The sequence below is a fragment of the Corythoichthys intestinalis genome, chromosome 15 (genome assembly GCF_030265065.1).
Source record: "Corythoichthys intestinalis isolate RoL2023-P3 chromosome 15, ASM3026506v1, whole genome shotgun sequence".
Taxonomy (NCBI): Eukaryota; Metazoa; Chordata; class Actinopteri; order Syngnathiformes; family Syngnathidae; genus Corythoichthys; species Corythoichthys intestinalis.
The window spans coordinates 32,981,957-33,009,576 of record NC_080409.1 but is presented as its reverse complement, the minus strand read 5'-3'; the positions used below and the strand labels follow the sequence as shown (position 1 = coordinate 33,009,576).

The window sequence follows — 27,620 nt, the reverse complement described above, 5'->3', positions numbered from 1 at the left end:
TTCATCTGACCATAACACATTCTCCCAGTCCTCTTCAGGATCACCCAAATGCTCTCTAGCGAACCGCAGACGGGCCTGGACGTGTACTGGCTTCAGCAGAGGGACACGTCTGGCAGTGCAGGATTTGAGTCCCTGGCGGCGCATTGTGTTACTGATAGTAGTCTTTGTTACTGTAGTCCCAGCTCTCTGTAGGTCATTCACTAGGTCCCCACGTGTGGTTCTGGGATTTTTGCTCACTGTTCTTGTTATCATTTTGACGCCACGGGGTGATATATTGTATGGAGCCCCAGATTGAGGGAGATTATCAGTGGTCTTGTATGTCTTCCATTTTCTAATAATTGCTCCCACAGTTGATTTCTTTACACCAAGCGTTTTACCTATTGCAGATTCAGTCTTCCCAGCCTGGTGCAGGTCTACAATTTTGTCTCTGGTATCCTTCAACTGCTCTTTGGTCTTGGCCACAGTGGAGTTTGGAGTGTGACTGACTGAGGTTGTGGACAGGTGTCTTTTATACCCATACTGAGTTAAAACAGGTGCCATTAATACAGGTAATGAGTGGAGCCTCATTAGATCTCGTGAGAAGAAGTTAGACCTCTTTGACAGCCAGAAATCTTGCTTGTTTGTAGGTGACCAAATACTTATTTTCCACTGTAATTTGGAAATAAATTCTTTAAAAATCAAACAATGTGATTTCCTGTTTTTTTTCCACATTCTGTCACTCATGGTTGAGGTTTACCCAATGGAGACAATTACAGGCCTCTCTAATCTTTTCAAGTAGGAGAACTTGCACAATTGGTAGTTGACTAAATACTTATTTGCCCAATTGTATAAACGATGAAAAACAAAATGTTTTAAAACTTAATGAAGACCTGGCGTCCTTGTGGCCTACATGACCCAAATTTCTTTTGTATTTTTTACACATTGTTTTCAAATTATTTTTTAATGAATAAATACATTTGCCAATTAATAAGACCAACATGAATACAATTAAAAGAAATAAAAACAGAAATACACTCACGTTATGGCTTTTAATAACACTCTGAAGTTGTATTTTTTTTTGCTTCGTGTCTAAGTAACTCTTTGACTGGGAGGACTGGCTGCGAATGCTCATCTTTCACTTGATTGGACATCTAGCGCCGTCAGTGGCAGCCAATGAGTTCAATAAATGAGCCATAAATAATATAATAATAATAATAATAATAAAAAAACAAGAAATAAATAAAATAAGAAAATATTTACGATTGCCATTCTCGAAGAAATGGAATTGGACAATTTCTCGATCAACAATATCTGAAAACGATTAATCGACAATCAAATAGATTAGCGCTGCAACGATTAATCGATTAACTCGAGTACTCGATTAGAAAAAAATATTCGAATTAAATTTTGTTGCCTCGAGTATTCGTTTAATTAAAGTGGCGTTGTAATTTGTAAATTTATTTTGAAAGTGTTTGCATTTAGTTTTATTGATTAGGGTGGATACACTGCCCTCTGGTCTGCCTCTTTACATGGCTGAATCCAACTGCTCCCTGTTAAGACCAACGTAAGTTAAGTTTTTGTTTGAGCTAATGTTTTTTTAATGCATTCATAATTTAGTTTATAGGTATATTTAGCCGTTTATTGTGGGAATATGTGTCTGAACCATTTGTTTAGAGCATTGTAAAAAAAACAACATTTTGTAGCATTTAAGCTAGCGGACTTTTTCTATGTAAGTAAGCCAATTGTTCTTTTGTTTTACATAGATCCTCGTTTTTTTAAAATAAACTTATACCGTTTGAGGCTCAGCTCAGGTATCTTAATTTTTCATGTTCCTTATCCGATTACTCGATTATTCGAACTAACTAGTCCATCGATTAATCGACTACTAAAATATTCGATAGCTGCAGCCCTAAAATAGATAGACTGTCATTTTGAAGTGAATACTAGAACGAAATGTTTTTGTCGATTAATTTGCAATCCAATTGCTTATCAATGAGTCAATTCATCATGGTAGCCTTATTTACAATGCAGTATCACCCACTCTGTCAAAACATATTCTTCTCCCGTCTGACAGGTCGGTTTTAAAATCTATTTTGGGCTTCCATCCCACATACACACGTTCCAAGGCAGCCTGTAAATCCCACTGCTGAATATTGCATGAGCGGCTAAACACAGAAAAGCCCGAGGCAGACGTCTGAATAATGTCCAGGAGCCACAGCTGATTGATTCTACACACTGTGTGTGTCTTCTGTGGTTACTTGTTTAAAACCGTGTACTCCACATGTAAGATTATTGACAAGTGTGTACCACGTACAATTGTTTTGATAGTCGATAAATCACAGTTTTTTTAATTTTTTTTTTAGAAATCGATTCATGTATAAATCACGTTATTTACTGTTAGATTGTGCTGGTGTTTGCATTTTGATTGGAAATGTGTTGGGACCAAGAACTGTTCACTGAGAAACGTTGGATTATGAATACTAACTAACTATGTAACTGTATCATTATTTTTCAAAGCAAAAGCAGATGTTTGGAAATACAGTGGTACCTCTACATACGAAGTTAATTCGTTCCAGGACCTTGTTTGTAAGTCGAAATGGTCGTACGTCAAGCAGGATTTTCCCATAAGAATACTGCACATTATAACAGTACTTCTCAAATAGTGGGGCGCGCCCCCTCAGGGGTCCGCAGAGCGATGCCGAGGGTGGCGCACGTGACCTTGGGGAACACACTTATCTTTTTATTTTTTTAAGGCCATACTAAATAAAGTGTACTTGCACATCCACTCAGTGGGTGGCAGTGGCGCTCACATTTTCAGAGTGTGCGCAGTATTTTTGAACCAAACGAGAACAAAACAAAGAGATGTGAAGATCTGTGCGCCGTTTTCCGACCGGACTCGCGCACTGAGCCACTGTTTTCTCTGGTCCTCACGTGTCCACCCGAGAAGCGCCGTGTTCGAATTTGGAGCGTCACGACAACCGCCCTCAACTCTGGTTCACCCCCGAGAATGCGCCGTTTTCGGGTTTAGCTTTTGGCTTTGACTTTTAATACAGTGGGAGACGAGGAAAGACCACTACGTTACTGTGTCTAAAATGACAAAGACTGTGTCAATTAAGACGTCACTTGAAGACATTAGGCCCCAATCTCATGGATAAGCTGCTTGATTGTTTTTCAGCGAAACCGTGCCAAATATTGCTAACAATCGTCCTGCTTTGCCAGTGTTACAATGGGACAAATAAGTGTTTAGTCAACCACTAATTGTGCAAGTTCTCCCACTTGAAAATATTAAAGAGGCCTGTATTTGTCAACATGGGTAAACCTCAACCATGAAAGACAGAATGTGGAGGAAAAAAAACAGAAAATGACATTGTTTGACTTTTAAAGAACTTATTTTCAAAACATGGTGGTAAAAATCTATTTGGTCAAAATCAAAAGTTCATCTCAATACTTTGTTATGTACCCTTTGTTGGCAATAATGGAGGCCAAACGTTTTCTGTAACTCTTCACAAGCTTTTCACTCACTGTTGCTGGTGTTTTGGCCCATTTCTCCATGCAGATCTCCTCTAGAGCAGTGATGTTTTGGGGCTGTCGTTGGGCAACATGGACTTTCAACTCCCTTCACAGATTTTCTATGGGGTTGAGATCCGGAGACTGGCTAGGCCTCTCCAGGACCTTGAAATGCTTCTTACGAAGCCACTCCTTTGTTGCCCTGGCTGTGTGTTTGGGATCATTGTCATCCTGAAAGACCCAGCCACATCTCATCTTCAATGACCTTGCTGATGGAAGGAGATTTTCACTCAAAATCTCTCAATACATGGCCCCATTCATTCTTTCCTTTACACAGATTAGTCGTCCTGGTCCTTTTGCAGAGAAACAGCCCCAAAGAATGATGTTTCCACCCTCGTGCTTCACAGTGGGTATGGTGTTCTTCGGATGCAATTCAGTGTTCTTTCTCCTCCAAACACGAGAACCTCTACCAAAAAAATCTGTTTTGGTTTCATCTGACCATAACACATTCTCCTAGTCCTCTTCTGGATCATCTCTCGCGAACCGCAGACGGGCCTGGACGTGTACTGGCTTCAGCAGGGTGGAGTTTGGAGTGTGACTGACTGAGGTTGTGGACAGGTGTCTTTTATACTGAGTTAAAACAGGTGCCATTAATACAGGTAACGAGTGAAGCCTCGTTAGACCTCGTTAGAAGAAGTTAGACCTCTTTGACAGCCAGATATCTTGCTTGTTTGTAGGTGACCAAATAGTTATTTTCCACTCTAATTTGGAAATAAATTATTTAAAAATCAAACAATGTGATTTTCTGTTTTTTTTTTCCACATTCTGTCTCTCAGGGTTGAGGTTTACCCATGTTGACAATTACACGCCTCTCTAATCTTTTCAAGAAGGCGAACATGCACAATTGGTGGTTGACTGAATATTTATTTGCCCCACTGTACTTGAATTATTCGAGTAATCATTTCAGCTCTAATAAATATATATATTGACTGGAAAGGGTGGTAGTGATCATGACACTGAAACATAATTCATTCACTGCCAGCAGTTAAAAACATGAACGGCACGAGCAATTACTGCCTAGCAACAGGCATCAGAGTTTGTCCACGGCGCGCCTTCATTTTTTCCCCGTGCAAACTCCTTGCACCTGGCTGATGCACTTTGATTTTCTGCACGGATTTCCACGGTTGCCATGGAAATCATTTCTTTTCTCGGCTTGTGCTGCTGATGTAGGTTAACAAGCGCACATCCATTATGGACAAAGTGGAGGCTCGGCACACACTCTCGCCCGTGTATGTGTGAGATCCACTTAGAGCTACTGTACTTAAGAGCCTCCAGTCATTTGACGTGGATGTGCGTCATATTTATTGAGCGATAGGTCAACATACTGCACTTCTTAAATACCGCAGTCGAGATACAGTTGAAGCAGATTCAGCAGAGCTTTAAAGCTTGTGTCGTTTACTTTTTAGGAAGTGAATTTTATTCAATAATGGAAGTAAATTTGAGGGTTAAATAAAAAACAATCGAGTTGTGGGGATGCTTTGCTTTGCAAAGCTTCACGCACTTTTTCGGCACGCTGCACATCACACAAGCTTTGACCGATCGACACTGTTCCGACTTCCAAATAAAAATTTGGGAAATCGAGGTGCACAAAAGTCGGATCCAGTTTTTTGCTGAAAATGTACGGTTCCACCAATTGACAAAAAAGACCCCCATTTATAGTCATGTGGAAAAATTTGGACACCCCATTAGATATTCAGTTTGACGTAATCGGACCTTCTAGCCAGACTGCCTGAGCCACGCCAGCCGAACCGCCGGACCCGCGCTGGCGCAGCTCCAACGACCTGGGCTGGCAGGACCCTGGCAATGTGGCAAACTCCGCGCGTTCACCTTAATCTTAACCCTTTGTTCTGACTCCATTTTGGAAGGTTTAAAGAAGGCTCACCCAAAACAAGTAGACAATTTATTCAGGTCGACAGCGATCAAAACGGCAAGGCGAAACAGACACAGACTCAGGCGAGGAGGCAAACTTGTTCCAAGGTCACCATATCAGAAGTCAGCAAAAGGTTCCCGAGAAAAATGACAACAATTAAACATTCTGTCTTTTGAAGGCTCTCGCGGGGCGGGATGTGGGCAGGAAGAAGGGTGTGTTTGGGATTATTGTCTGTTTGTGGATTGGACAGGAGGATTCAGGAGTGACTGTTGTCAGGGCAATGAGAGTTGTGGATTTTGCCACCTTAGCATCAAAGGGGCTTTTGGAGTCTTATCAGTTGGATATTGGACGTTCTCCAGTGTTCCTTGTGTTGAGATATAGCGTCCCGCCATTTGTTCTGGACTGTCCAGGAGAACTGATTGCGAGAGTTGAGTCTTGCTCAGTCAGTTGTATGACGCACACGCTGGGCTTCCGTGATAAGAATGCGTTATCTTTTATGCCCTATATTCTGCTTGTTTTCATTAAACTATGGAAAAGTGCTCTTTATTTTATATTGGGTGTGTTAGAGTAATACAAACAGTTAGACGGTGCCTACGGGAAAAGGTACTCCCGTAATTTCCCGAATATAAGGCGCACCCCAAATTTACTTGTAAAATCTAGGGAAAATTATGGTACCCGTTTATAACGCGTACCCTAATTTTAGCACCAATAAATAGAAGAATACAAGAAAACAGCTCGTGTACGGATACAGAAATGTCATTTTACGGACTGGTGAAACACAGCACAAGCATAGCACATTGGTAGTTCAAAACATTACCATAAACTGACAATATTTACGGTAATAATATGATTTGACAACTTCTCCAACCAGAATCTAGGAGAAAACAAAACAGATGTGACTTTTTTTTTAAAGGCTCCTGTATAACTTGCTCGTTTTATCAAGATGAATAAATGTTTCTTCCATGGATTGACATGGTAAAATGAAAGTGAGAACGCAAGTCGGAAATCCGAGAGAGCTCATTGCTGTCGACACGACAGTTACAATAGAAACTATTGTTATTTGGGTGTAAGTTTCCCGAGGGACAGATATACTGTAGTTGATGGACACAGGTCACAGGAAGTCTGTGTTGTTACGTTTGTTATGGTCCGAGTTGCGGAGCTGCAATAAACGTTGACTCAAATGAGTTCAAGAAACTAAATTCTGTGCTTTATCAAGAGTGAAAAAAGCAGAATTTAACACAGACGAAATCATTCGGCCCATCAGAGTGAAGTATTACCGAAACAAAATGGTGACCTCATGTACCGTACTGGTCGGCAACGGATCGCCGCATACGTTTCTTCAACACGACGTGGCCGTGTCCAAAAAAAAAAAAAAAAATCGGTTTTATATATATATATATATATATATATATATATATATATATATATATATGGGCTGTCAAAATTATCGCGTTAACGCGCGGTAATTAATTTTTTAAATTAATCACGTTAAAATATTTGACGCAATTAACGCACATGTCCCGCTCAGAAAGTATTCTGCCTTTTGGTAAGTTTTACAGCAAGGCTTTTTGCGCTGTCCAACAGCGAACTCTTGTGGTCGCTTTGCGACATGGTTTATTATTTTCTTCTTTTCTTTCTTCATTATGGCTGCACGACGTCTCGGGCTGATAATGTTGTGCTTATATGATCCTTGGACAAGATTTGTCCGTAAGTATGGTTGTTGTAAAGAATGTACATATTATGTTAGTAAGCGAAATGTTATATTTTTTGTATGAGACGCTTTTTGTTTGTTTAGTGAACCTGTATAGCGTGCTAAGCTAACGTTGTTGCTAATGCAATGCTTGTGTACTTTTATTTTGTAGTTTTACGACGGTCTAAAGAGGACAATGGTTTGAGGCCATTTTATTAATAAATCAGATGAAAAAGGAAGAAGTCTAATTATTAAGGCGTCGTTCACTAGCTGTGTAGCTTTGGAAAAAGTGGACGCTTCGGAGTGAGGACAGCATAGACAGATTTAAATGACAGTACAGTGAAATGCCCACTACAGTCCTTATGTACCGTATTTTGAATGTATATATCCATCTTGTGTCTTATCTTTCCATTCCAACAATTTATTTTACAGAATATATATATAATTTACAGAAAAATATGGCATATTTTATAGATGGTTTGAATTGCGATTAATTGCGATTAATTACGATTAATTATTTTTTAAGCTGTAATTAACTCGATTAAAAATTTTAATCGTTTGACAGCCCTAATATATATATATATTTATCTCTCCATCCATGTACCCGTTTATAATGCGCACCATGATTTTACAAGTTGATTTTGGGGAAAAAAAGTGCGCGTTATATTCGGGAAATTACGGTATCTACTTCATGTTCTTTATTAAGAAATGTACACATATCAATATCTGAACTTGTTTTTCTTTATCTCTGTGAAAGAAAGTGGTTTAATTGCAGGTAAACAACAAAAAATAACATTGTTTTACTCATTATACTAAATATATAAACAAAAATGCATATTCTAACTGAGGAAAAAGTGTTATCCCCTTCTGTGAGATGCTTTTTGTCGCCATCTACCAGTCTTTGGCATCGGTCTGAAGAAAGTTTGCCCCTCTCCTCAACGTGGAATACTTTCAGCTGTAAGATGTTTGAGATGTTTCTTGCATGTGCAGCCCGTTTCAAGTCACCCCACAGCATCTCAGTGGGATTAAGATCGGGCTTTGACTCGGCCATTCAAGTCTTTCTTCCTTCTCAGCTGGTCCTTGGTGGATTTACTGGTATGTTTTGGGTCATTGCCATTTTGCTGGGACCAGTTTCGCTTCAGCTCTATTTTTTCACAGATGATCTCACATGTTCCTCAAGCACCCTCTGATACATTATAGAATTCATGGTGGATTCTATGATGGTGAATTGGCCAAGTCCTGCTGGAGCAAAGCATCCCCAAACCATGACACTTCCACCTCCATGCTTCACAGTTGATGTGAGGATATTTTCCTGGAATGCTGTATTGGGTTTACGCCAAACATGTCCTCTGTTCTGGTGTCCAAATAATTCAATTTTGGATTAATTTGTCCAAATAACATTTTTCCAGAAGTCCTGGTCTCTGTCTACATTCACTCTGGCAAACTTCAGTCTGGCCTTCATGTTCTTCTTGGAGAGCAAAGGTTTCCTCCTTGCACACCTCCCATGAGGGTTAAACTTGTGAAGTCTCTTTCTGATTGTAGAGGCATGCACTTTCACATCAACAGGCTCAGCAAGAGCCTGCTGTTGGTCCCGTGATGACATTATAGGGTTTTTGGTGACCTCTTTTAGCATCTTGCGATCTGCTCTCAGGGTGAATTTGCTTGGACGGCCAGACCTGGGCATGTTGGCAGTTGTTTTGAATGTCCTCCACTTGTAGACTATTTTCTAAAGATGTCCCGATCGATCGGCATCACGTCATTTTCAAAGTATCGGAATCGGCATTCACTTGACTCTAGACATGTGCCGGTTACCGGTTTCACGGTTTACCGTGGTGTGAAAACGTCACGGTTTCAAAACCACTAAAATTTTTCGTCATACCTTAGTACGGTATTCGCTATTTTTCATGTGCCAAAACGCAGCCGAAGTGGCTTGGTGCGGCAGCGCTCACCCTTCCCCTGTTTGTTGCCGTGAGTGTCAGTGACGCTATTCTGCTAAACAGTCAGCAAACCCAAAAACGAACCCTCCAAACACAAGGCGTACTTTTCTTCAATTTATTGAGCTCTCAAATCGTGGTCAAATATACAAATGAATATATTTAAAACGTTGTACAATTGTATTTTTCCACGTATGAGTAGGCTCAACAGGATAGCAGTAGCACCATGAAAAAGTTCGCCAAAAACAAAACACACATTTTCCTTTCAAATTCAATATACAAAATAACTAAAACTTACAAAGAGGAATGTTAGCCTAGGCTAAGGTGGGAGAGCAGCTTCGGCGAGGTTTTACGTCTCACAGCCGCTGAGTGAGAAACAAGCTTGAACGAAGGGGGAAAAAAAAAAAAAAAAAAAAGGATCGCGTCAAAGATCGCTAATTGTAAAAGGAGGTCTCACTCCTCACTTTTTTTTGGGGGGGGATGAAACCTTTCCTCAACAATATTTACATTTTAACTAACTTATAAAACTAACTTATACATTTTTAACTAACTTATTAACTTATGAATTCTTTGTTCTTTTTAATACAAAGGCATGACATCATGTAGACTAGAGTTGACACTGGCTGAAAATGGCGAAACTTCACTTGAGCTTCCCCCCCTCAAAAAAAGTCATACAGTATATATTTTTAATTTTATTTAGAATTTTTACTTTTTTATAGCAATCATTTTGTTCTTGCTCTAATGTTGAGCAACTTGAGCTCTGGCTGAGGGTATAGTCTAGGATCTATTTATTTTAATTTATATAAAATATTTGTTATTTTTTGTTAATGTATTTATTTTCACATTATATTCATGTTCCATTTTGCAAATACGTTCTGAAAAAAAATCCTGTTCAATGGAAAAAAGGTTGTTTTTTTTTCTTTTTTTTTAAAAAACCCATACATCTAGAAATTTTGGAGCTATAATTGCAATACCGTGATATTGTGAAACCGCGGTATTTTTGCTCACGGTTATCGTACCGTCAAAATCTCATACCGGCACATGCCTACTTGACTCGTTGTTGTCGGTTCGTCTGATTTCCTCCTCAGGAAGGCGGCGGCGTGCATAAAAACACCGAGAGGCGTTGGATGGCTTTTTATGGATACTTTTATTGACCAAAACAAAAACGTGGGGGATGTAGCCACTTAATTTCGCGCTGCCTGCGCACTGTTCCAACTCTCACCGATCTCGTTCCTTCCCTCTCTCTCGCTTGCCCACTTTCTTTCTCTCCGCTCAATCTGACAATGCCGGTCACATTGATAATAACAGCGGGCTCCTTAGGTGTGCCGGTAACAACTGCTTGCATCGCGAGCGCCCGCCATTTTAAACTTTATCTGCATGTAATTTTTTTAACCCGTCATTACTCGTCGACGGTATGTTTTGCCCGTCGACGCATTAATGTCATCGATGACGTCGACTAGTCGGGACAGCTCTAGTCTATAGTGTTTGCCAAAAACATGATTCCACCAAAATTGGATAAAATTCCCCGTTTATTTCCAATGACCCTATTCATTTCCAATGGAGAAAAGAAATGACCCAATATTAACAGGGAGTGACATGAAAAAGCTCCAAAATCTACAGAAATTACTCAGAAATGCAAATCCTCACCCCTGAGAAAACAATGAAAAACCTCAACAACAAAAAAAACCGCAAAAATTCTTTATAATCATTTATTGGCTGCCATCGACAATGCTTGATGTCTCATCCAATTTTACTGGGAGGGGCAAATAAAATAAAAAATCGTAATTTGTGCAGGAAAATGTTACATAAAATGAGTGCGTCAATGCATTTGGTGGAATGGGAAAGCGTGCACGAACAAAAGTTCTGTCGGTTAAAGCATGTGACACGAAAAAGCAGGTTTATTTTATAATACACGCGGTAGTTTATGCTCCTGAATGATATAGACCGCTTGGATGTGTGTGGAAGAGATCGCTATATTTATTTAGTTTTTTGAATCCCGCGCCATGAAAATGAGTGACTTCTGGCTTCGGTCTTGCATTGAGGAGGAGGGCGCTGTGGCGTGTACGGGTGAAGGCGTCCTCTTCACTAAACAGCGGTACTGTTGTGTATGAGGACTAAGGATTCAGCTGATTTTGCGGATGAATACGTTTATTTTTCGCATCACGCCAGCCAAACAGCTGCAGAAAAATCTTGCTTTATGAGGGAGAGGCGTGTGCGCCTTTTTGGAGTTTCAAAAGGTTCCCATTCACCGTGGATATTGGCCAAAACAAGCCCTACTACTATGGGACCATTGGACTTACGAGGAAGTGAGTAAACATCTTGTTTTGTATTATGTCAAATACGAATACAGCGATTACAAAGTAAACACTAAAAACTTTCCTTAAATAAAGGACTACTTACGTTTGATCATTGATAGGCACATAAAAAGCTCTCCTCATGCACATTAGCTGCACGTTAGCTGCACAACAACTGCAGCCGCCCTCCTCCGGGGAACGAGCTGTAAATTGCTCTCCGCCGGGCGGTCTGCCGATCCGCAAAGACAATCGACAACCCAGTCGTCATGTCAAATAATCCGGGCTAGTTATGTGTGATTTTCCGCTTCGGAGACTTTGAAACATCACTCTGTTCGGGTTTGCATGTCGGCTAGCTGTCATGCATCTTGGTTTGTTTACATTCTCTGAAGCCGAGAAAGGGAAATTACACATGTCCGATTTAGGTGTCATAAAATATCGTTCGGGAGGTGCAACAGTAAAGGTGAAGTCGACAGTTTTGACCATTATGGAGTAATTTTGCCATGTCATCCTGAATAAGTGCATTTTTATTATTTCATATTCCATTTAGCACAAGACCGTTATTTGTCATGACCATGCCATTTATTTAGCAATTGGGGAAAATACTTGGATAAAAAGAATATCCTGTAAAAATATTGAAGAGACAGAAACAATGAGATTTTGCAGCTCTCTTCGTCGCGTTTTCCTCGTTGTGAATAGTTCCCCCTCGACGGGCTGACTGGTCCTTCTCAAGCCATTTATTTAGCTATTGGGGAAAAATACTTGGATAAGAAGAATATCCTGTAAAAATATTGTTGTCGAGAGACTGAAACAATGACATTTTGTGGCTCTCTTCGTCGCGTTTTCCTCGTTCTGAATAATTCCCCCTCAATGGGCTGAATAGTAAAACCGATGAGCCCATTCACCCGCTGACGTAATCCACCTGTTGGGGACGCTAGAGCCCTATAATGGTAGGCGTGGCTAACCGGCAGATTAAAAGACTAATTTCTCATCATCTGCGCTTTGCTAAATTGTTGTATATAGTCGAATCGTCTCAAAAAATGATTCTAATTCACATAATAATGCTATTTAAGACTTTTTTTCTCCTGTCGTATGCTCTTTAAAGGTTCCGTCTTTGAAACCTGTGATTAAAATGCATATTTTTATGAAATAGTTCGAGTTTTTTGAATGAATGGTTCGCCACTCAACGTCAATGGCAGCCAGTAAGTGAACACGTTAAACCCCACCCCTAGTAAATTCATCAATGAATGTAGCTGCCTTGCACAATAGAAAAAAACGGCTCATCTCCAAATGCTTGCTGCGGGCATGTGTGCGTAGCAGCTTTTGTGTGCCTTTGCCACGGGTGTTGCATTTCCCGGGAATCAAATCCCGCTCAGCAGCTTTTCTCGTGAACCCCAAAGGTCGGCCCTCTTGAAACTAGACTCTTTGTGATCGATAGAAAATGTGCTGACGACATGAAATCTTCACCCAAGGACGGTCAAGATGTTTTGGTCAGAAGGTTGGATTTAAAAAAAAAAAAAAAAAAAAAAACTACAAAAAAATGAGCAGACTTAATGAAGGTTAAGTTGGTCCTGAAAAAAGTTCCACAAGAAAAATCTGTGTATGTGATTTTGAAAATGCCAATTGGCAATTACGTAGGAGTTGATTTCTCGGCAGTTAATGGCTCCGGTGGGTTACTGTCCTACGTGGCCCCCAGTTTGTGGCCAGGGGTACATTTACTGGCCATGTAAAGATGTGACAATTATCATGTGAAACATGACAAATATCATGCAACAACGTGATAATTATCATGCAAAAACATGATCACTTCAATGCAAAAACATGTTATTGTGTAAAAACACGAAAACCTATCTTGAACGGTGTGACGCCATGATGACTGTTTTACATGATAATCAAGTAAGACTGTGGTGGTAATTATTATGTAAAAACATGAAATGCTATCAAGCAAAAACTTATTATGTTAAAGTGCCGATGACAGGATACAAAAAAGTCTTAAATAGCATTATATTGTGAATTAGAATCATATTTTGAGACGATTGGACTACATACAACAATGTCAGCAGGGTCATGGTTTCATCAGATTTAGAATTCAGTCCATTGAGGGGGAATTATTCAGAACGAGGAAAATGCGACTAATACCCCTTTCCCACTGAAACTAGTGGGTCATCGCGCGTTTTTCCAAGCCGATGCATCCCACTAGCAATTGGCATTTGGCACCTTTCCCATTGACGAAAAAAGCTGTGTCTTTTTTTTTTTTTCACCCGTCTAACCCCCACCCCTCCTCAGCCGTGCGTAAGGTGATGGTGACGTCACCACGCTAAGATGTGCTTCGACAACTGCGACCGAATTCATTCAGTTCAAGGAAGTTAACAATGCAAAGCAACATGGAAGCCTCCGTTCCGTTTGTGTTCTTTGTTTTCATGCTTTTTACTGCCCGCAAAATGGTCGAAATGCAGCAAAGGAGCAACACTGTGCTTGTGCTGAGGCAACGTAGGTGACGTAAATTTTGGTTTGAAATTGAAAGGAGTCGTGTACGACACAGGAGGAGAAGAGCCTTTGTTTCATCTGTTATGGCTATTGCTAACGCTGCTACACCGACTGTTCGCCGTATGTGGATCCGGGCTAAAGCACATGGTTTTTGTTTTTTGTTATGACGCATCACGTACTAGCCTACGTCACCACGTAGATTAGGGTGTTGACTGTTGACCCGGGGTTTTGTTTTCACACTGCATGGCGATCAAAGCCGAGGTGATTTTAACGCGGGTTGCTTGGCGGGTTGATTGACACGGGTCGAGGCGGGTCGCTGCACCTTTCCCACTGCCATCAAAAGCCGATTGTTAGTGGGTTGACACGGGTTTTTTGGCCAGTGGGAAAGGAGTAAAAGAGCCGCAAAATGGTTTCAATCTCTCTCTACTCCAATATTTTTCAGGATATTCTTTTTATCAAAGTATTTTTCCCCAATTGCTGAATAAATTGTATGGTCATGACAAATTAGTCTTGTGCTAAATGGAATATGAAATATTCAAAATGCATTTATTCAGTACAACATGGCAAAATTACTCCATAATGGTCAAAACTGTCCACTTCTTGCACCTCCCGAATAATATTTTATGCCATCGGAGATGGTCCGGCTTTTGTCATTTCCCTGCCCCGGCTTTGGAGAGCGTAAACAAACCAGCAGGCGTGGTAGCTAGCCGACATGCTAACCAGAACCAAGTGATCGGCAACCCGCCCAGCGGCGAGCAAGTGACAGCTCGTTGTTCCCCTGCTGCGGGCAGGAGAGCTCGTTTGCCGGAAAAGCAGCTGGAGAATGACTGCCGGACAAAATGGCTGATGTCGGAGAAGCGCGGAGCTGCCACATGGTCAACACGAATATGGTGTAAATTAGAGCTGTCCCGACTAGTCGACGTTGTCGACGTCATCGATGACGTAAATACGTCGACGGGCAAAACATGCCGTCGACGGGTTAAAAAAAAATTACATGCGGATAAAGTTTTGAATGGCGGTCGCTTGCGATGCAAGCGGTTGTTACTAGCACCCCCAAGGGGGCCGCTGTTATTTCAATGTGACTGGCATTGTCAGATTGAGCAAAGAGGAAGAAAGTGGGCGAGTGAGAGAGAGGGAGCGAGATCGGTGAGTTGGGAAAGTGCGCGGGTAGCGCCGAGTTGGATCCCCCACGTTTTTGTCTTGGTCAATAAAAGTATTCATAAAGAGCCATCCGACGCCTCTCGGTGTTTTTACGCACGCCTCTGCCTTCCTGAGGAAATCGGACGAACCGACAACAACGAGCCAAGTGAATCGCCGGTTCACTCTTCACTACAACGAGGAGTTGAAAACACCGCCAATTACCAAAAAGGGCAGAATTAGTAACACGTGAAAGCGGCATAAAGCCAAAAAAAGCGGACCAGAATAGCCAGAGCTTGGAATTATTTCAAGGAAAATATGGAGGGTGCCACTGTGTGTACTCTTTGCTAAGCTGAGCTCGCATACCACGGTATAACGAACACTTGAAGCGCCGTCACCCAAGTGTAATTTTCGAAGACAACAAGAAACAACAAGCTGGCGGATTGTAAATCCATACAACTTTCTAACGATTTAAAAAAAAATGGAAGTTACCTTTATGTGCGTCGTATCAACGTGCATTTTTATTTAATAAAATAATTAATATATATATAATATAATTATATATATTTTTTAATTATTATTAAATTTATTAGATTCATAGAAGCTCCCACTTGGGGAAAATATATACATATATCCTGTATATACATAATATATTAAAACTATATATGGAAACAGCACTGGCCTGCTTACTGTATTAATCCATTACTGCACTAATGTTAGTTACTTTATATTATAAAGTATCATTGTGTATATACATATAGTAGTATACTATATTTAAATAATCAAATTAATACTATATATTTAATTTTTGTTACTGTGAGTATGTGTGCCTCTCATTCAAAATGATTGTAATATTTCAGTGTGCCCTCTACTTTATCTATTTTCAGGTTAAAACAAACAAAAGTTGAACAGTATTTCCCCTCCCCCAAAAATGCGGAATGCACACCAGAAAAAGCATCTGAACTCACACAAAGTATTCTGAAAATGGTTGTCTGGGACATTGCAATTCATTTTAACATTTAGAACAATATAGACAATGACATACCACAAAAAGATTAAGAATTGTTTTGACTCCTGTTAAACAGGTGAAGTCTCAGTGTTTCCGTTTACATTTTTTTCGCACCAGCAGCATTTGACCTCATTGTTTATTATTGATATTTATTATTTATTTATACGTTAATAAATAACTTAGGTGTTCCAAAATGTTTTTTGTGAATTAATGAAATTTTTGTTGAAGCTTATTATCAAAGTAGTGAAAAAAAATAAATAAAAATTAGATTAGTTGACTAATCGTAAAAATAGCCTGCTGACTAATCGGGAGGAAATTAGTCGTTTGGGACAGCCCTAGTGTAAATGAATGCTTAACTACAAGGCGAATACGTAGACAGTTAGAGAGCGGCGTGCTGTTGTTGTGCAGCTAACATGGCAGGATGTGTCTGAGGAGAGATTTTCTCTATTTAAAGACAGTTTGTAGTTTTTACTTTGTAATTGCTGTATTCGCGGCCATTTTTAACACAGTGTAGAAATTTCTGATGGGGTGGAAAATTGGACAGAACACTGGGCACACGAAGAGGGCAATAAACCGAGTTTAGCGCTCTCCCGGCGGGCACGCGAAGGACCGAGGGGGGTGTGTGACAAGCTGCCGGTCGTTGGCCGAGTGGCATTCTCTGTGGACAAGGAGCATTGTCAGCCACAATATGCAATCCACCTCCGTATTAATGTGTGCCATGATCCCATTATTTTACATAACACAAAATACGATGTTTACTCACTTCCTTGCAAGTCCAATGGTCCCATGGTTGTCAGACTTGCTCACACGCCTCTCCCTGCTGCAGGGATTTGTTGCTGCACCAGGGAGACGCGTGCGAGCCTTTTTGGGTTTCAAAAATTTCCCGTTCACCCTCGGCGAAAAATAAATGAATTAATCTGCTAAATCAGTCCATCTGCATGCTATAAAGCAATGCCGTATTGTGAGATGCTGACCTGGGTGACGTCACATTCGCATTCGTCCTACACCCGAGACTGGAGCCGGAAGTCACTCATTTTCATTGCGCGGGATTCAAAAATTGAATTAATTAATTTATTTATTTTCCCTTCAGGCATACAAATCCAAACAAACATGCAGCATTTATATGTGTTTACAATTAAATCAACCCGAAAAGAAAAGGACTGACGGGAGAAGGCAAAGCTTATAGAAACCCGTCCCCAGTATACCATATAGGACGCAGAAAATATCGACTATCAATTTATCAAAATATCAGTTTTTTTTAATCCAGTTTTCTTTTTTAATCCAGAAAGGGTTATTTAATTGTGGCTTTCTGAAAAACAAGACATTTTTACATTTAGGCACTCCTGCAATCGTCACACTTTGTCTGTTACAAACTGACCCCGGCCCCTCATCAGAGAAGGGAAAAGTTATGTGGCCCTCACAGGAAAAAGTTTGGGGAACCCCTGTACCTAACCCTAACCCCTGTACTACACGGACAAATGGATTTTCTTTGGTTGAATTTGTGTCCTAAAACTTTTGCCTGTCCAGTGTGTCACATGACTGGGTGATTGCATAATCCACGGCGTAGCGCCACGCTGACCTCGGCAAAAGCTGGCGAGGCAATGTGTCCTTTGGGGTGACACTGTCTATGTGTGTGCGTGAAAAATCAGCAGCTGTCTTGTGCGTGCCGCACGGAACATAGCTCAGTATGAACAGGACAGATGGATGGCAAAGCCCTGTGCACAATGCAAGTTATTTTGTTTTTTATTACAGACACCATAAAGAAACCTTGAAGTAGCGTAGCTCAAACCAATCTGACATCGATTTTATTTTCAATTGAAGCAGCTGTGATTAGTGTAATGACAGCAAATTTTGAGGGGGGACTACACTAAAAAAAAAAATGGGGTGTTGAACTGACATAAAAAAATTATGGAAAGAATTTGCACCTGATAATATTGCTTTCCTTCAGCATTTAGCAATTGTGTCCTTTTAACATAAAGCACACATGTCTAGCCAATATTAGGCACTTATGTTGCACGAACATAAAGCACTCTTGTTGAGCCAACATAAGGCACTCATGTTCACCCCAAAATACATGTTGAACCGACATTAAGGAAATACATAATTTGCACCTGATTAAATTGCTTTCCTTCAGTATTTAGCTATTGTATTCTTTTAACATAAAGCACACATGTTGAGCCAACATAAGGCACAACTAGGGCTGTCAAATTTATCGCGTTAATGGGCGGTCATTAATTATTTGAATTAATCACGTTAAAATATTTAACGGATGCACGGAACGACCCACTCACGCATTGACGCAAACAGACTACAATGGCGACGTTCTACGTATATACAGAGCTAAGAGGCAGTGACAGGTGAGTGGAGTGGATAATGGCATTCATTTGGACCGTGCTTTTAATTGCGTAAAGCTTTGACATCTCTTCCACAACAAATAGAACTATTGAGGCGAGCAACGTGGGGAATAAATCCGATAACATAATATATTATCGGCCCTATTAATAATATTTTTGGCACGGTGTCGGATTGGGATTTGTGCATTTGTTTCCACTCCTGTTTTTCCAGTATGCAAAGTTTTGTTACTGTCTTTGTTTTGTTCATTATAATAATGTTCATGTCATCATGAAAATTCTGGTTCGGTCAAAGGCAAATCTAAGCTGAATCAACCACTAGTATTTTTGACCTACGGGTGTTCAAAAACTCAGTTGAATATACATTGAAAAATGATACATATATTATCAGTTATCGTATCGGTATCGGCCTTGAGGAGCAGGAAGTTATCGGTATCGGTTTCAAAAAATGGATATCGTGCAACCCTAATTATTATTACTATTATTAAATTATTATTCCGATTTTAATTAATGATATATTTGTTTTGCTATGTGTAATTGCCGTTTGTAATAGTACCAGCTAGGGGTGTGACAAAATATCGAAATGGTGATATATCGTGATACTTTGTATCCCAAAAGGTTATCGATATGGTCCTATCAAGAATCGAGATATCATTTTAAAAAAGTGTTTTTTTTTAAAAATCAAGTTGCCACGTAAATCTTCGACCATAATAGTATCTCCGCTAACTCTCAGGCTGCCATTAAAGGTGCTTGACGCCCAATCCATTTAGACTGGGAAAGTTTGTTCATTCAAAACCAGAGCATTCAAAGTCATTCGGTCCGATTTTCGGGGCATTTACAGGTCACTTGCTGTTCATTTACAGGTCATTTCCTGTTGAGTTTGAGTCACTGCCTATTCATTGGGTGATTCCCAGGTCACGTCCTGTTCTATAACTCAAAATAAATAGGAAGTGATGCATAAAATACCCCAAAAACAACAAGAAGTAACTGAAAATCAACAGGTGTATGACCTTAAATGGCCCGAAATGACCTCATTGCCTGGCATTGGCTGCCACTACCGGCCATAGACGTTCAATCCGTTTAAAGTGGGAGGGATGGCAGCGAATGAACGAATGTTCATTCGCTGCCACCCTCCCAGTTCAAATGGATTGGACGTCTACTCGTGATAAACTCATTCGAATTCACAGCAGAAACTTGTTTTTCTGTTTATTAGTTGTTTGTAGAAAATCCTACAATGATTTCCTGAGCAATGTATCGATAATCGTTGTATCGCCATATCGTCAGATCATCGTTATCGTGAGCTTTGTATCGCAAATCGTATCGTATTGTGAGGTACCAAGAGGTTCCACCTCCCTGTACCAGCAGTATTTATTAAGGATTTAGTGTAGGTTTTCAGGCGGTGGAACAAATTAATGGAATTATTTTAATGTATTCTTATGGGAAAATCCTGCTCGACTTACGACCATTTCGACTTACAAACACGGTCCTGGAACGAATGAACTTTGTATGTAGAGGTACCACTGTAATAATGTACAGAACAAAAAAGTACAGAGCCCCTAAAGGTTCATTGACAGAAATGAAATAAATTTAAACCATCTGGTGCACACCGGATTGTTTCGAGTGCGCACCAGAAACAAATTGGTAAACATTTGCATTTATATAGCATTTAAGCTAGCAGACTTTTGCGATGCAAGTTTGCCAATTTTTCTTTTTGTAATATCCTCATTCATTTATTTATTTTTAATATCGTTTGAGGCTAAGCTCAGGCGTGCATCGGACGCCAGCAGTTTCTGCGTGCTAAAAATGATAATACAGGATTTAGTTGAGCTTTACTTCAATCTTGAACTCAGCTAGCACCCGAGCTTAGCCTCAAACGATATACAGTGACCCCTCGTTTTTCTAGGTTAATGGGCACCAGAACCCGCCGCGATAAGTAAAAAACCGCGAAGTAGCCGCCCCCTTCTCCACAAAATTGTAATTTTTTATTTTATTTTATTTTTTTTTAATGTGCTCAATGTATTTATTCAGATTTAGCAATGGAAAGAGCTATTTTTCATTTTTTTCCCCAAAGTATAATAATAATAAACGTAAAAAAACGTTTATGTATATATAAAGTGGGGCAAATAAGTATTTGGTCAACCACCAACTGTGCAAGTTCTCCTACTTGAAAAGATTAGAGAAGCCTGTAATTGTCAACATTGGAAACCTCAACCATGAGAGACAGAATGTGGGAAAAAAAACAGAAATTCACATTGTTTGATTTTGAAAGAATTTATTTGCAAATCATGGTGGAAAATAAGTATTTGGTCAATACCAAAAGTTCATCTCACTACTTTGTTATGTAACCTTTGTTGGCAATAACGGAGGCCAAACGTTTTCTGTAACTCTTTACAAGCTTTTCACACACTGTTGCTGGTATTTTGGCCCATTCTTTCATGCAGATCTCTTCTAGAGCAGTGATGTTTTGGGGCTGTTGTTGGGCAACACGGACTTTCAACTCCCTCCACAGATTTTCTATGGGGTTGAGATCTAGAGACTGGCTAGGCCACTTCAGGACCTTGAAATGCTTCTTACGAAGCCGCTCCTTTGTTGCCCTGGCTGTGTGTTTGGGATCATTGTCATGCTGAAAGACCCAGCCACATCTCATCTTCAATGTACTTGCTGATGGAAGGAGATTTTCACTCAAAATCTCTTGATACATGGCCCCATTCATTCTTTCCTTTACACCACAGGTGTCAAACCGATTCCAGAAAGGGCCTAGTGGGTGCTGGATTTTGTTCCAACCGATAACGTTTAACCAATGAACTTCCTTCTGAAACAAGCAGCACCTGACAAAGTTTAACTGATTACACATGTAAAAGATCTAATTGGTGAAAAGGTGTCCTCTTAATTGGTTGGAAAGCAAACCTGCACCCACTAGGCCCTTTCTGGAATCAGTTTGACACCTGTGCTCTACACAGATCAGTCGTCCTGGCCCCTTTGCAGATAAACAGCCCTAAAGCATGATGTTTCCACCCCCATGCTTCAAAGTGAGTATGGTGACCATAACACATTCTCCCAGTCCTCTTCTGGATCATCCAAATGCGTTCTAGCGAACCGCAGACGGGCCTGGACATGTACTTTCTTTAGCAGGGGGACACGTCTGGCAGCGCAGGATTTGAGTCCCTGGGGGCGCATTGTGTTACTGATAGTAGCCTTTGTTACTGTGGTCCTAGCTCTCTCTAGGTCATTCACTAGGTCCCCCCGTGTGGTTCTGGGATTTTTGCTCACCGTTCTTGTTATCATTTTGACGCCACGGGGTGAGATCTTGCATGGAGCCCCAGATCGAGTGAGATTATCAGTGGTCTTGTATGTCTTCCATTTTCTAATAATTGCTCCCACAGTTGATTTCTTTACACCAAGTGTTTTACCTATTGCAGATTCAGTATTCCCAGCTTGGTGCAGGTCTAAAATTTTGTCTCTGGTGTCCTTCGACAGCTCTTTGGTCTTGGCCATAGTGGAGTTTGGAGTGTGACTGACTGAGGTTGTGGACAGGTGTCTATTATACCGGTAATGAGTCAAAACAGATACAGGTAACGAGTGGAGCCTCGTTAGACCTCGCTAGAAGAAGTTAGACCTCTTTGACAGCCAGAAATCTTGTTTGTTTGTTGACGTAATACTTATTTTCCACTCTAATTTGAAAATAAATTCTTTAAAAATCAAACAATGTGATTTTCTGTTTTTTTTTTCCACATTCTGTCTCTCATGGTTGAGGTTTACCCATGTTGACAATTAGAGGCCTCTCTAATCTTTTCAAGTAGGAGAACTTGCACAGTTGGTGGTTGACTAAATATTTATTTGCCCCACTGTACATTTCTGAGTGTATAGGCTTATACAGCTAATTCAAAGAAAACAAATTTTACATTTGAAACATTTGGATACGGATGGAGCTGACTAGTAGGATTTTTATGAGTAGTGGTCTCAGTAGTTGTTTTTATTGAAGTTGCAAGTTGAACTAAAAAAAACAACAACAAAACAAATCAGATAAAAATTCAATTCAATACCAGCAGAACATAAATGCAGCCTGCCTCGCAGAACTGGGTCAACACCACCAACACAGATCCTCTTAGAAATAACTCTGTGTTCTATTAAAAATAGCCGTAGATTAACTCCCAGAACGTACTGTCCTAATGAAGCCCATTGTAATGCATTCCACAACAATCCCAAACGTGGCTGGAAGATATTTAGCGCCGACCGCCTTCGCGTCCCCATCCTGACCGGCACCGCGCTCGGAACCAGAACAGACAACGCTTCGATTGTCGTTGCTCGCACAAGACAATGTCGGCCTTGACGGGGGCCCGCGGCGGCCGTGCCTAGGACTTCTCCGGGCTCGTCTACGGGAGAAAGGTCGCCATTGAAAGCGGCCTCAAACCTGTCATTGTCATCCCGCTTGTCCCAATGTTTGCTTTCTCATGTCCAGTTCTGTCACTCAAAGAGTCGGATGCACTTGTCCATCAGCATGTGCCAGTATGAAATTTTGACGGTATGACAACCTTAAGCAAAAATACCGCGGTATCACGGCATTGCAATTATAGCTCTAAAATGTGTTATTTTGAGATATTTGGGTTAATTTTGTTTTCCATTGAACAGGATATTTTTATTTTTTACAACATATTTGCAAATTGGAACATCAACCTGAATATAATGTTAAAATAAATGAAATAAAAAATAAATAACTAATATTTTCAATAAAATTGCAATAAATAGAACTTATAGACTAAACCCACAGCCACAACTCAAGTCGCTAAACATTAGAACAAATATAATTCCATAAAAAAGTAAAAACACTTGTAAATAAAATCAAAAAAATATATAGAGTGGGACAAATAAGTATTAAGTATTTAGTCAACCACCAATTGTGCAAGTTCTTCTAGTTGAAAAGATTAGAGAGGCCTGTAATTGTCAACATGGGTAAACTTTAAAAGTGCCTGTGACACGAAAAAGCATGTTTATTTCATAATACACGCGGTATTTTATGCCCCTGAATGATATGGGCCGCTTGGATGTGTGTGGAAGCGATCGCTATTTTTATTTAGTTTTTTGAAGCCCGCGCCATGAAAATGAGTGACTTCCGGCTTCGGTCTTGCATTGAGGAGGCTGTGACGTGTATGGTAGAAGACGTCCTCTTCACGCTACAGTGTACTGTTGTGTATGAGGACGAAGGATTCAACTGATTTTGCGAATTAATAGGTTTATTTTTCGCATCACGCCAGCCAAACGGCTGCAGAAAAATCATTCTGTATGAGGGAGAGGCGTATGCGCCTTTTTGGAGTTTCAAAAGGTTCCCATTCACCGTGGATATTTACTGTGGGACCATTGGACTTATGAGGAAGTGAGTAAACATCTTGTTTTGTATTATGTCAAATACGAATACAGCGATTACAAAGTAAACACTACAAACTCCCTTTAAATGAAGAACTACTTACGTTTGATCATTGATAGGCATGTAAAAAGCTCTCCTAATGCTAATTTGCAGCAGCACGTTAGCTGCACAACAAATCCAGCCACCCTCCTCCGGGGAACGAACTGTAAATTGCTCTCCGCCGGGCGGTTTGCCGATCCACTAAGATAATCGACAACCGGGTCGTCATGTCAAATAATCCAGGATAGTTATGTGTGATTTTCCACTTCGAAGACTTTGAAACATCACTCGGTTCGGGTTAGCATGTCGGCTAGCTGTCACGGCTTCTGGTTTGTTTACATTTTCCGAAGCCGGGGAAGGGAAATGACATATGTCCGATTTAGGTGTCATAAAATATCGTTCGGGAGGTGCGACAGTAAAGGTGAAGTCGACATTTTTGACCATTATGGAGTAATTTTGCCATGTCGTCCTGAATAAATGCATTTTTATTATTTCATATTCCATTCAGCACAAGACTGTTATTTGTCATGAACATGCCATTTATTTAGCAATTGGGGAAAATACTTGGATAAAAAGAATATCCTGTAAAAATATTTTCTGGTTGCTCAACAATCACCGACCTCAATCTTCCAATTAGGAATGGGAATTGATAGGATTTTTACGATTCCGATTCCATTATCGATATTGCTTAATGCTTCGATTCTTTATCCATTCTCTTATCGATTCTAATTTGGGGAAAAAGAACAAACCTTTTGATTGGCATCGAGTTTGTTTAATCAGAAGTCACAACCTTACAAACTCACAACGAGGTCAAAAGAGGCCCAAAGCCTCAATGCTAACTGTGGCAATAAGTGGCAAATGCACAAGAATGTGTAGCATTTTACTGAAACATTTTTCTAATAGAAATAAAAAATATTGGTATATATTGGCATATATGTCGTTGTTCTGCCTTTGGCAATATGTTAAAGCAGGGGTCCCCAAACTTTTTCCTGTGAGGACCACATAATTTTTCCCTTCTCTGATGAGGGGCCGGGGTCAGTTTTTAACAGAAAAAGTGTGACGATTGCAGGAGTGCCTAAATGTAAAAAATTATTGTTTTTCAGAAAGCCACAATCGAATAACCCTTTCTGGATTCTTCACGGAACAAAAGTGAATAAAATAAAAATAATATAATATAATATATAATAAATAATAATAACACTATTAATTAAATAGATAATAACCAAATAACCATCTCTGAGTTCTTCACAGAAAATGGCCAGGAAATAAACAACACTATTGAGAAAAAAAAAAAAATCAAAATGCTCTCTGGTATTGTTCAGGGGGCCGGACCAAATGTGGAGGCGGGCCGGCCGTATCCTACCCATGGGCTGTAGTTTGGGGAAATAATACACTTTAACAGTTAAAGTGTATTATTTACCATTATATTGAAATGCGTGCCTTTTAGTTTTTATGGTGCTTTCACGCTCATGTGGGTGCGCCCCTTGCGCTTCCTCACACGAAGAAGAACACGCTCACGTGAAGAAGAGCGCGCTTACACGCGAAGAAGAAATGCCGCATCTGAGCGAGTGAGCGAGTTAGTGAGAGAGGGAAATACTGCTACGAGCCTACGTTCTTTGTTAATGTTTGTAAAATATCTACAGAGGCAACATGTATCATCTTTTGTGTTGTTGTTGTGTGTTTCCACTCGCGCTCGGACACTTAAATCCAGTTGTGTAGTGGTTTGAACGATGTGCAAATGCTAGCAGACGCATGCTAACAGTTTGTTTTATTATTGTATTAGCAGCTAATCATCGCTGATTTACGTTGATGCAGACCTGTTTGATATTGGGGATGAAATTGATTTGTTTCATTTCTGTTTTTAGTTTCACTCTTCAAGTGATGGTTGAATAAAGTCAGCAAATTATACCAATGTCTTCTGCATCGTCATTTGGGAGTTTAGCTAGCTGTATAGCCAGGACTGAGCCTTAGCGTCTCGGTGAGGACAGCGCAGTCGTATTCCCTCCCGATTCAGTTATCTCCACCTTGCAATGACTGCAAGTCGCTTTGTTGTAATTTTTCCTCGTGAAGTGAAGACACACTTTGGAGCGTTTGAACCTACGTGCTGTCATTGTTATGTTTATGGCTGCAGAGCTCGTGCTAAACCATCGTAACCTTTCCTTTTCACCCTCTTTCCTGGTGAAGTGTAGCCAAACTTTGGAGCGAGTGGTTCTTGGCGCCATGCTAGTTTGATGCGTCTGGACAACAAGACACGTCATGACGCAATATGCGTCTCGTTAAAGGGATCGTTATGGCTTTTTCATTGTGATGTCGAGGCCTCGAAACACTCGGAACCCGTTCGGAATTGGAATCGGATTTCGATTCCCATCCCTACTTCCAATATCGATTTTTGCCAATCTTGATGTTTTCATAAATAACAGCATGTATCTTTAATATTCTTATAAATTTTGTTTTATTGTAAGTTAACCAGGACGTTTTTTTTTTTACCTGGACATGCAGTATTTCTCCAAAAAAAAGAATTGAAATGTTGAAATCTTTCCAAACAACTATATTATAACTTCTTTTCCCAAAAATCAAAATGCAGCAGTAAAACTACTGCTATTACTGCGGTCTGAGTTAAAGTATAACATTTCTATATATGATCAAACCACAAAACCTAACAAATGTGAAACCCGTTGGCTGTTCAATGTTTAATTGGTGAGGTCAGTGTTATAAAGTTCACGGGAGAGAAGGAGGGGGGCTGAAAAGTAGATGATTCATGGCGAGCCTCTCCGAATAATTTAGTCCAAAAGAACCAAAAGGATCCTCCCCCACTAACTTTTGTCTCATGCAGGAAGTGTCTCAAAAAAGCCCATAGAGTCCAAGGGCTGCCTGACAATCAGACAATCCCACCCCCAGGCAGCCCTCTCCCCCCTCCAAAATCCTCTCCAAGGTGCCCATTCGGTTGCACTGGCACAAGCTAAAGCCCCCACTAGAACTGCACACGCTCCAATTATGACAATATGTTGCATACACAGTGAAGAAAAGAAGTATTTGAACACCCTGGTATTTTGCAAGTTCTCCCACTTAGAAATAAGGGTTCTGAAATTTTCATCGTAGGTGCATGTCCACTATGACAGAGATAAAGAAAATTAAAAATCACAATATCTGATTTTTTAAAAACGATTTATTTGTGTGATACAGCTGCACATAAGTATTTGAACACCTGACAAAACGTATATTTATAATATATATATATATATTTATAGTAATAATAATATAACATATATTCTGCACACATTACAACTAAAGTAGGGCTGTCAAAATTATCGCGTTAACGGGCGCTAATTAATTTTTTAAATTAATCATTGTAAAATATTTGACGCAATTAACGCACATGCCAAACGGCAGCAGTGTCACAATGTCCACTTGTTACTTGTGTTTTTTGAAGTTTTGTTGCCCTCTGCTGGCGCTTGGGTGCGACTGATTTTATGGGCTTAAGCACCCATGAGCATTGTGTAATTATTGACATCAACAATGGCGGGCAACTAGTTTATTTTTTGATTGAAAATTTTACAAATTTTATTAAAACAAAAACATTAAGAGTAAGAAAGGGTACTATCAGTAACACAATGCACTGCCAGACGTGTCCCTCTGCTGAAGCCAGTACACGTCCAGGGCTCGGAGAATGTGTTATGGTCAGATGAAACCAAAATAGAACTTTTTGGTAGAAACACAGGTGGAGCGAGAATACTGAATTGCATCTGAAGAACACCATACCCACTGTGAAGCATGGGGGTGGAAACATCATGCTTTGAGGCTGTTTTTCTGCAAAGGGACCAGGACGACTGATCTGTGTAAAGGAAAGAATGAATGGGGCCATGTATCGAGAGATTTTGAGTGAAAATCTCCTTCCATCAGCAAG

The 27,620-nt window shown here is 40.1% G+C and overlaps 1 protein-coding gene across 8 annotated transcripts in view; it reads left to right on the top strand.

Moving 5' to 3' along the window:
• Positions 1 to 27,620, top strand: part of pacs2 (phosphofurin acidic cluster sorting protein 2) — a 109,701-nt gene that overhangs the window by 29,129 nt on the left and 52,952 nt on the right. The window lies entirely within an intron of this gene.